This window comes from Lolium rigidum, chromosome 6 (assembly GCF_022539505.1).
Source record: "Lolium rigidum isolate FL_2022 chromosome 6, APGP_CSIRO_Lrig_0.1, whole genome shotgun sequence".
Classification (NCBI taxonomy): domain Eukaryota; kingdom Viridiplantae; phylum Streptophyta; class Magnoliopsida; order Poales; family Poaceae; genus Lolium; species Lolium rigidum.
Genome location: NC_061513.1, coordinates 302,230,424 through 302,242,134, shown reverse-complemented (window position 1 = coordinate 302,242,134; position 11,711 = coordinate 302,230,424). Strand labels below are relative to the sequence as shown.

Genomic DNA, 11,711 nt, shown 5'->3' with positions numbered 1-11,711 from the left:
CGGTGGCACCATAGGCCGGCGCGGCCGTGGCCCGTGCCGCGCCACCCTATCATCCGGGGGCCCGGTGCCCCCCTCCGGTCCTTCCCGGTGTTCCGGATGCTTCCGGTGAAAATAGGAACCTCGGGTCTTGATTTCGTCCGATTCCGAGAATATTTCGTTACTAGGATTTCTGAAACCAAAAACAGCAGAAAACAGAGAACCGGCACTTCGGCATCTTGTTAATAGGTTAGTTCCGTAAAATGCACGAATATGACATAAAGTGTGCATAAAACATGTAGGTATCATCAATAATATGGCATAGAACATAAGAAATTATCGATACGTCGGAGACGTATCAACAATCATAGCAGGGCATTTGCAGATAATAATAAAACGGTATCCAAGTACTAATCAATCAATAGGCATGTGTTCCAATTATAGTCGTACGTGCTCGCAATGAGAAACTTGCACACATCTTTTGTCCTACCAGCCGGTGGCAGCCGGGCCTCAAGGGAAACTACCGGATATTAAGGTACTCCTTTTAATAGAGTACCGGAGCAAAGCATTAACACTCCGTGAACACATGTGATCCTCACATCGCTACCATTCCCTCCGGTTGTCCCGATTTCTGTCACTTCGGGGCCATTGGTTCCGGACAGCGACATGTGTATACAACTTGCAGGTAAGACCATAAACAATGAATATCTTCATGAAACAATAACATGTTCAGATCTGAGATCATGGCACTCGGGCCCTAGTGACAAGCATTAAGCATAACAAGTTGCAACAATATCATAAAAGTACCATCTACGGACACTAGGCACTATGCCCTAACAATCTTATGCTATTACATGACCAATCTCATCCAATCCCTACCATACCCTTCGGCCTACAGCGGGGGAATTACTCACACATGGATGGGGGAAACATTGCTGGTTGATGGAGAGGCGTTGGCGGTGATGGCGGCGATGATCTCCTCCAATTCCCCGTCCCGGCGGAGTGCCAGAACGGAGACTTCTGGCTCCCGCGACGGAGTTTCGCGATGTGGCGGCGTTCTGGAGGGTTTCTGGCGACTTCGACTTCTCCCCGTGCGTTTTTAGGTCGAGGCGAATAAGTAGTCCGAAGGAGGGCGTCGGAGGCCGGCCAAGGGGGCCACACCACAGGGCCGCGCGGGCCCCCCCTGGGCCGCGCCGCCCTATGGTGTGGGGCCCTCGGGCCTCCACTTCAATTGTCCTTCTGGCTCCGTCAGTATTCTGGGAAAATAGGCCCTTTCGTCAAAATCCCGAGGTTTTTCCTGAAAGTTGGATTTCTGCACAAAAACGAGACACCAGAACAGTTCTGCTGAAAACAGCGTTAGTCCGTGTTAGTTGCATCCAAAATACACAAATTAGAGGATAAAAGATTAACATCACATGCAATTCATAATATGTGATATGATATGGGCTTTCTTCTTATGCTTTTGATCTCCATCTCCAAAGCACATGAGCATGATCTCCATCATCACCAGCATTGCACCAATCCATGGCGCCACTTCATGATTGTCCATCACTTATAGCTACTATGACAACTACTTGAAATAAAGCTATTACATGATGAATAGACACACAGGTCTTAACAAATTTAAAGACAACCATTAGGCTCCTGCCGGTTGCCATAATACAATAATGAACATCTCATACATCAAATATAATCATCACATCATGGCCATATCACATCGACAAACCCTGCAAAAACAAGTTAGACGCCTCTAATTTGGTTTGCGTATTTTACGTGGTTTAGGGTTTTCGAGTAAGATCCAATCTACCTACGAACATGAACCACAACGGTGATACTAGTGTTGACAATAGAAAGTGCAAATTGCAATCTTCACTATGGAGGGAGAGACAGACACCCGCAAAGCCACTTATGCAATACAAGTTGCATGTCAAGCGTGGAGCAAGTCTCATGAGACGCGGTCATGTAAAGTTAGCCCGGGCCGCTTCATCCCACCATCCCGCAAGATGCAAAGTTCACAAACTAAAGCAACAAAAAGCATCAATGCCCACAAAACCATTGTGTTCTACTCGTGCAACAGATCTATGCATAGACATGGCTCTGATACCACTGAAGGGTTCGTTGCATGGAAAACAAAAAATTTCTACCGTGAACATGAACAAAAACCAAGAACCAATCTAGGAAGAAGCAAGATCTAATCTACGAAGATCGAAGCAACGAGATGCATGTGAGACTAACCCTCGAAGATTCCAAAGCTTACGAGATTAGATCTCGTTGTTGATGTAGTCGATCGTCCCGTGCTGCAATCCGAAAGCACTTCCGTACTCGGTCATGCGTACGGTGTCGATGAAGCCCGTCCTCTCCCCATTCCAGCGGGCAGCGGAGGTGTGGTAGATCCCCTCAGAATCCCAGCAGCACAACGGCGTGGTGGTGGAGGTGGAGGAGAAATTCCTGCAGGGCTTCGCCAAGCCTGTGCAGGAAGAAGGAGGAGGGAGAGAGGGGCGGCTAGGGCTTGGGGGGGGTGATGTGCTGCGCCCCAGCCCTCCCCTCCCTCTTAGATAGGCGTGGGGGGCTGCCTTGGCCCCTCCTCCATTGCTCAGTGTACCAGTTTTCTCCTCTGGTGGATGTTTTGGTGACCTAAATGAAACTGTCCCCCATGGATCATCTAAATATAGTACTCCCTCCGTTCTGATTTAGTCTACATTCTAGAAAAAATAAGACAAATTAGTAGTGCATTTATCAGTACTACTTAGATATTTGAACAACCAATCCAAGCTACATTAAAAATAATAACATCCAATAGAAAGAGTAAAACCATCTTGTTTTCAGTGTTGTTATTGAATAAAAACTAGAATGTAGAGTATTTCAGAACAAATTTTGGGGCTAAAATATAGACTATTTCAGAACGGAGGGAGTATATCGCTATAAATTACCCACTAGTTTTCACATAACAAGTAGGCAACAGTGTACTGCAGCAGAGTCACACAAAAGTGATACGCATCTGAGTTTGTATTAATGACGAATAAAAGGCTAGTTCTCGGAGGACTTAACAATTTCTCTATTGCTAAAAGGGTGTAGTGATCTTCCTTGTGTTCTGAGGTGTTGACACTTTGCCTTTTGCCTTCAGTATAATCCGTGCACTCTTTTAATTCAATGCCAATTATCTTCTTTAATGGTGTTTCCCTAGTTCAGCAGGTGTTTCATCTATGATCCTCTATAATTTCCCATATTATTCCTCATGTAAACTCATTAGGGTTTGCTGAAACTATGTTGCATATTTACGATACATGAGATCTCTTATTTGAGAAATGATAATGTACACCAAATTTCCACCGTAGTGCTCTAATGAACATATTGCTTTTGTGAACTTCTTCGTAGAATGAAGATCTGATTCTGACTGGCCCAACTAGAGGAGTTGTTTTCCGTGGTGCAGCTTTCTTTGAGATAAATCTGATGCTAAGAGAAGATGGAGAGGGCAGACAATTCAGCAAAGTATTGATTGATGTGTTACTTGGCAGAATAAACTCTAAGGTTAAACTCTAAGGTTTGTATCAGGACTGTTCCTAGCTGGCTTAGTGATGTGCAACTGGTATTTTCATATGTTAAAAATGCACTGGAGGCCACAATAGAGATCAAAGTTCTGTCAGGGCCTGAAGTTTTTCATGGCAAAATAACTGCTTGCACCACAAAAGTTTCAAAAAAAATTGTGATGTACGACAGTGATGGTGGTGGTATGGCAGTTGATGATGGCGGAATTATCCCACTATTGCGGCATGTGGTGGCAGTTTCAGTAGATGAGATGCTGATACTCAATATCGGTGCCCATGGTGCTGATCACAGTGGTAACATGTCGAGTTGTCTGAGGAAGTTCACTCCGGTGATTAAAGGTGCAGATGAGGATGAGTTTAGCTGTGGTCCTTACATTATGCGAATGGAAGTTATCTGGTCAACCTTGTTTTTACCATGAGGGTAAATCAGGAGCATGCCCATATGTGATTTTTTCCATAACTTCGTAGTCATACTGGACCTCAGCTATAATTAACATGTTAAGGTACTTGCCATGTCATAGCATGAATCCATGGCTATGTATTTATGTTAGCTAGTTTTTTGGACTTGTAACATGTAAATGTGTGCAACTGGGGCAATTGTGAAGCTTAAGCGGATGTGTTGTGTCTCATGTGTTGTGTGTGCCTTTTGATTCATCAGTGGGGACGTGTTCTAGTATGTTCTTGTAGTGCTTGAATTGGCCAATCAGACAGGTCAGATCGCAGCTAATGTGAGTGAGGTCGGGGCGCGAGACCTCGAGTAAGAACAAAAACTGTTTCCAACTGCTACACGAAATATATGCGCAATACTTTGAGCTGCTTGGGTACAACTAAAAACTGCAGTTTTGAGAATTTATTATTCATAAAACTTCAGTATTTTCTTAGTATTTTGAAAAGAGGCCCTGACCTCTTTTCTAAAAAAACTGAGAAACGCAAGGAAACGTCTCGCAAATTAGCATATGCTCTGGCGAGACTGCATATATGGAACATGGGGGCATGTGAATCCATTTTTTGAAAAGTTCCGTTTATGATGTCAAAACATGTTTTAAAAATCGAAACACAAAATCATTTCCCAGATGATCTCAAATATGTGCCCTGGATATGAGTTTCGTGACGAAAAAATCTTTTATTTTGTCTCGGCAAAAAAGTGAAATTTTGCAGGGCTATATAGCAGTATATATGTGACGTATTTTGTCTTTTTTAGATTCTGAAATAAAAAAATGGTTTCTCCGCGAAAACTTTCTACGCACACATGGAACATGCGTACATACCCGGATATTTTTATTTCAGAATTTTTTAACATTTAGAAAATGCATTTCCAACTAGGGTTCACATACACCTAGGTTCAAACCGGACTTTTGCTTGCTCTGGCCTCCAAAACCACTGTTGGAGCACGCCGACGCACATCCTCCCGCCTCCTCACACTACAGCTTCTCTCCCTTACCATGTCGCATCTATTCATCTGAGCCAGGAGTTCTGCGCCACCAGCTCCTATGAGCCATTAGCAGTAGCTCGGTTCAGCCCAGCTCGACGCATCGGCGAAGAAGGCGTTGTCCACCACTGCGAGCAGCTGACCAATACTCGATCTTGTATCTCATCAATTTGCAAATCGCTTGCATATTTGAATTACTGATGATGAAAGAAGCTTCAAAATTACATTAATATTGAATAATTTTTGTCAGTTTTTGGAAATCAACTTTTGAAACTTGATGAAACATGTTGATACTTTGTGAAACTTGGTGAATTTTTTGTTTGAAACATTTTGTTCACTCTGTTTCAAACTAGTTTCATGAAAATTAGAATTTTTTTGACAATTATCTTAGTGTCCAATTTGGAGACGCGGTTTTTTTTGTATCTAATTTTATTGAGTTCTATTGTGTATCATCATGTTTCAATATATTTTAGAATTTGAATTTTCAAGTTTAATGAAAAAAAAACTCTTTGTTTTTTCGACAACGAGCATATATTAATATTGAAGATACCAATTACACCCAGCCTCTGCAACAACGCATTGCCCTAGCAGCCTTACGGATGCACACAGCAAAAAAAAGCATTACAGGAAAAAAAAAAGTCCCGTTCTAATCCATTCAAATTCCGTCCAGTAAAACAGACGACGGTAGTTTAAACATTAAAACAATAGCATTAACACCATCAAGACAGCACCATAAGTCTAACTCTTCAAAAGCGGTGCCTTCAAGAAGGGAACAATGCACAAGCGTTGTCGTCGCCCGATCAAAGATCTGGGTTTTCACCCTGAAGAAGGTCCTCACTCTCAAAACAATATCTTCAACAAGGCCATTACCAGACACAACCAATTAAGGCCAGACCTTGAATTTTCACCCTGAAAGATAAGACTTTGGTCTTCTCCTGTGTTGTCGTCCCCACTTGCATGTTGCTGCTCCAAGTCATGAAACACCAAGTCAACTCCTCCTCGCCCCAAGAACGGATCCTCCATTGCTAGTCCTCAGATCTCAGTCTTCATGACATTCTCTGCCAGCACCATGGAACGAGAACATGCCCCATGATATTAACAGCCAGCAGAGCTTCGAAGCGCTCCCTCTGAAACCAAACGGCCAGAGTAAAACATGGGTGCGCACGACCGAGTCCCACCCGATCCAGCAGTCTCCAGGTGTGAATCGCCCATGGAAGATCGCCGGCGGCGCCTCCCGGAACCCATCACTCTAGCCAGATCAATGGGGACACAGCTCTGGCAGATCAGCATCTTGACACAAAAAGGAATCCTAGGACCGCCGCCTTTATTCAGGTCGTGCCCCCACGCCGGCGACCATCCCAGGCCGGCCAAGGTTGCCGCCGGAGACACCAAGCGCAGATCGCGTTGTCCGAAGACACCGCACACGCCCTGGGCACCGCCGCAGCCGAACGCCAGCCCACCACCGGCGACATCAGCCGTCGCCGGCTTCCACACCTCTCCACCTTGCCGCCGGAACGCGATGACAGATCGAAAGATCCAGCAGCACCATCTGCAGGCCGACCCTCTCCAACAAAGAAGAGAGCCGCCTCCACCGTCGAACCCAAGGCTGCTGCCCCGGGCGACCTCGTGTCGCGGGAGAAGCCCGAGGCCATCTCCACACACCGGTGAGAGGCTGGGGGGAAATGGCGCAGACCATGGGCCTGGCCGCCGCCCACCACCAGCCCCTACCGGCGTGCTGCGGGGGGGGGGGAGCCGAGGGGAGGAGGGGCCGCAGCGCAGAACGCCGCCGCCCATCACCATCCGCGCCGACCGCTCGCAGCTTCGAGGAGGAGGGTCCCGTCCGCCGCGCTTCAACGAGGAAGGGCCCCCGCCGCCGCCACGCCCCGCGGTCTTTGCCCCGGCGGCGCTACCGGTGGCGGCGGCGCCGGTTAGGGTTGGGAGGGGTGCGGGAGAGAAGGGTGCGGGAGGGTGCCAGTTCTCTTTTTTGAGATGCAAATAAAAAAAAAGAGAACTGAAACTCTTTGTAGGCTTATTTAAAAGATATAACTGAAACAAATACACATATTGAAACGGAATGTTAATCTGATATATATGCTAATAGATATAACTATTTTAAATTCAATACTAGAAATAAAATCATTGTACATGCAAAGATTCTCTGAATGCACTAATCTGTAAACATACACAGGAAATTGGATGGTGGAGACAGCAAAGGACTGCTTCCCGAACTAGGGTGATGCAGGAGTGTAGCAAATGGGCGCGCAGAGCACTTCGCCTCCCAACGTTTTGCCCCAAATCGGCAAGGGGACCTTTTCCATTGGACACTCCATTGCAGTTTTGCTTTGTGTCAAGAAAATGCTGCAAATCAGTTCATAGGTTCATGGACTATGTTGGTAGAGAAAAACGGTACACTTTATCTGGTAGAAACGCATAAAATTACCAGAAATCTCTTAACACACATAGCAAAGTGCGACAGGTGCGGACGAAATACTTGGAGAACGTTAAGTAGCAGCACAAGAACATGACAGAGTGCTTGTCTTAACAGTTAACATTAGTAGCATGCAGCATGAAAAAATGAACACCTAGAAAGAACAGTTAACTCCAGAACACTGAGTATCCAAATGATGCAGCTACACGCCTACACCTGACCCATCCCAGATAGTTTCAGCAGGATCTCCAAAACACTACTAGTACTAGCTAGCACGACGAACTGCGTCTCACTGGCCATGAACACGCAGCAAACCAGAGCTGGATCAGGACGACCAGGGAGAGACCCTGTCGATGCGGACGCTGAGAGGCACCTCCATGGACGGCCCGTCGCCCGGAACCAGATACCTGGGCAGCACCGGCAGGAACGTCGGCTCGTCGGTGGCGACCACGGCGCCGGGCGACGTGCTGCACCTCATCTGCATCTCCACCAGCACCTTGTTGATGTCCGCCACCGCCCCCAGGTTGACCCACATCCTGCACGTGAACCGCGGCCGCGCTGCCGCGCTCACCTGGATGCACACCACGGACACGGCGGCGGCGGCGCCGAGCGCGCCCACGGTCGCCAGGAACGCGCGGCCGTCGTCCTCGGCCACGAGCAGCAGGCGCGTCCCCGGCTCCGACGGCACCTGGACGCGGAGCACCTTGCCGTACTGGATGCTGTGCACCGGCACGTAGTGGGCGGCCGGCCAGCGCCGCCGGCAGGCCGAGGAAGCCGCACCCGGGTTCCGTGCAGCGGCAGGGCGCGTGTGCGCATCCGTTCTGGTGCTCGGCGGCCTGGTGGTAGACTACGAGCCTGGCGCACCCGGCGTGGGGGCACACGATCCTCGTCGACGACACCACGGTGTCCAGCTCGGGGCAGGGGTCGAAGCCGCCGCCGCCGCCGCCGTTCTCGCACGCCCCGCACTGCCCGTCGGGGAGCTCTGCGACGCAGGCAGCGCATGCGAAGTGCCCGTCCTTGCACTGCACAACACACGGCACAAGAATCGGACCTTGAAGCCGGAAGAATCGACCGCGTGCGCGCAGTTGGAGGAAAAACTGAAAAAGAACGGACCTTGAAGACGCGAGGCTTGTAGGGGCGGGAGCAGAGGGGGCAGTGGAGCACGGCGAGCTCCACCCGCGAGCCGTACTCCGCCGCGACGAGTGCGCCTGCTCCTCCTTCTCCGGCGGCCTCCTGCTTCACATGGCCTTTGGCCAGCTCCAGTCTTGCCTTCTTGGCGCTGCTCTCGTCCATCGCCGACGGCGAGCCACAGATCCTCCCCACGACGCTACTGCTCTGCATCCTGCTCCCTTGCAACAAGGAGATCCTAGCTCAAATCGATGGTGCAAAGAAAAACAGTCGAGGAGAAAATGCAAGAGAAACGCAAGGATTTGAAAGACGAGAACTTTGTTTCTGAGTTTCTTCTACCTTCGTCCTCTCCAGATCGGTCACAGTTCCGAGTTCTTAGTGGGAATCGCCGCCGCGTTCGGGGACTACTGCTCAACCTTTTATCCGGGGGAGTGAGGACAGGAGAGTGGGGGAGTGGGAGAAATTTTGTCAAAAAGGACCACCTGCCCTAATTTAATGTCAAAAAGGACCACCTGTGAACGGAAATGCCAAAAATGCCGTGGCGGCAGCACGGCCAGGCGACGCGTGGCGCCTGCCGCCGGAGCCGGTGGCGGCAGGGCTGCCGCCGTCAGCCGTGGCGGCATGTCCGCCTCCGTGAGCCGGCCGTCGACGGACGGACGCCGACGTCGCCCTGCCGCCGTAGCTGCCGGCGTCACGCTGAGCTGGCAGCCTGCCGCCGCGACCGGTGGCGGCATGTGCTGCTCCCGACAGCTCTGCACAGCGCGTTGACGGCACGGATTCCGACGTTGATGGCTCTGATTCCCACGCAAACTTTGTCAGATTCGAGCTGTCTCTGATTCTGAGGCTGTTTGCTCCGGTTTGAGTCTATTTGGCACTAGTTTTTGCACTTTCAGCTCTATTAGAGACTGTAGTTGTACAGAAAATTGATTGCTGATACAGAAACGTGACCACCGAAAGTATGCAGCGCCGCATGCTTTATAACCAGCCGCTGCTTGCATTGTCGCGAACACGCGCAGCTGCTCTCCTCTGTCTTCCCGTATGAGCTGAAAGAACACACTTAGTTAGTCTCCTCTCTTGCTGAGAACACAACCATAGTTCGTTGATTAAGTGCAATGATTAAGTGCATGATGCAATAGAAGGGAAAACAACAAGGTTAGTTCATTTGGATATTTGATTTTATTCGTACATGCATAATTTTTATGTTTCCATTTCTAGTAAGTAGACACGCATCATTATATTAGCATAGCATGTAAGGCACTGTAATATTTTTAGAAGCACGTAATTATAGTTAGAAATGCAACATGATGGTGTGTGATGTAGACATATTGTATATGTATGAGTGAAATTGAAATGCAGCATGACTATATGTAGTGTAGTATTATTATAGTGTAGTATTATTGGACGTAACTACACGACGTATATGAGAAAATGGTCTAATTTTTCGAAGTAATGTGTGCGTATGTTAGATTGATTTTATTCGTTGATGACCCTGTGTATTCTTCTTGGATTATCGCAAAACAAAAGAAACATGCACATGTTATAACTATATACCGTGTATTAGCATATTATGTACAGCGAGTGAGATTTTATGAAGGATGTAATTTAATTTGAAATAGAACAACACGTAGGGCAGCGTACTATTATTGCATGTATGACTGAAAATTAAAGAGATGGATAATTTGTTGAACTAATAACCGTATGTTAGGAACATGCTTTAACTCGCAAATTTTAATGTGTATTTTAGGTGGATTGAAGTATGCACATGCTCTCTCACAGTTATTACTTGGATTATTGTGGCGCGTAAATTATTATTTGGAAGAATATCTATCTGCAAATTAAGGTATATATATGATGTCTTTTAATATTTTGTCTTGTGTATTTTTTTGCCGCATTATTTAGAAAAGGAAGGATTAATTATTTTCGTAAAGTCTTACCGCCATGTTAGAATAAGTGTTGTAATGAAATTATTAAAACAGTAATATGATTTAAGGTAGGATGTTACTAATATTATTTTAAAAATCTGGTTGTGCGGTAGGTACGATGGAAAATTTGGTAGTGTACTATGGGGACGTCGTACGTGACGAATTTGGTGGGGTGGATTTCTCGAACTGCGACACGATGGAAGTTGCAGTGATAGATATGGTCAATAGAGCATTTGCGGATGTAAGAAAAATCATCCGAGCCCCATTTGGTCAGGGGATGCGTGGACAGAGGATGACGGTTGAGGCTCTTATCGTCGTAGAAGGGAATGGACCTCCCCGTTGGGGTTTGCGGGATGTAAAAAATGATACAAATTGGCGTACGTACATGAGGTTTGCAAGCACACCTGGTGCTGCTATGTACGGACGGCCGATGGTGTATGTGAAGTTTATTTCAGCTACTGATGATGCTGGAAGCAGTAGGAGCGCTGCAGAAGAGCAGCTGTCCATCACCGCAGGCCCTAGCACCGGCCTGTCGGATCAGCTTGCCATGACCACTGCTCGTAGCATCGACCCATCGGAGCAGATACCTAGCCACCATAATGTTGACCCAGGATATTGGTCCGCGGTCGTCGACATCAGCGAACATGTGGAGGGATTGCCTGAGGCGTTGGATGATGATGCTCGTTCATCTTCGTCCGAATCCTCGTCGGATGAAGAAGGAGTAGGTCCTCCCCAGAGGGCGGTCCCAGGTCCAATGGACCCTGACTTCCTGCAGACCATGACCATAAGCAATGAATTTCGGTCTGTTCCAGGCTTAGGAGAGGATAGTCTACTAGTTGGGCAAAGTTTCCCTGACAAGGACTCCGCTGACCAGGCAATAAAGAGGTATGCATTGAGCATATCTCGGGAGCACAGAGTGAAGCAGTCTGATCGAAGTCAGCTAAAAGTGATATGTGTCAAATTGAATGAGGGGTGCATGGGGAGAGTGATCGCTCGAAAGAGCTCTGGGGTATGTCAGCCCTGGCATATCTCAAAAATAGAACCACATAGTTGCGAGCAGGTGGGGGCTATGGCTAAGCACCGCAATGTCACCGCAAAATATTTGTCACATATCTTGCAAGTGGCGGTGGAAAAAGACATCAATGTTAGTGTGAAGACGCTGCAAGAGACTGCAGAAGATCAGATTGGCTTCTCTGTCAGCTCCGGAAAGGCAAGGCGTGCCAAGGAGGACATTTTCCAGAGGCTATATGGCACATATGAGCAAGCATATGACCTAGCCCCCA

General features: G+C 47.8%; 1 pseudogene; it reads right to left on the bottom strand.

The window, feature by feature from the left end:
* Window positions 1-7,703: 7,703 nt before the first annotated feature.
* Window positions 7,704-8,921, bottom strand: LOC124664486 (annotated as a pseudogene).
* Between the last annotated feature and the right edge of the window lie 2,790 nt (window positions 8,922-11,711).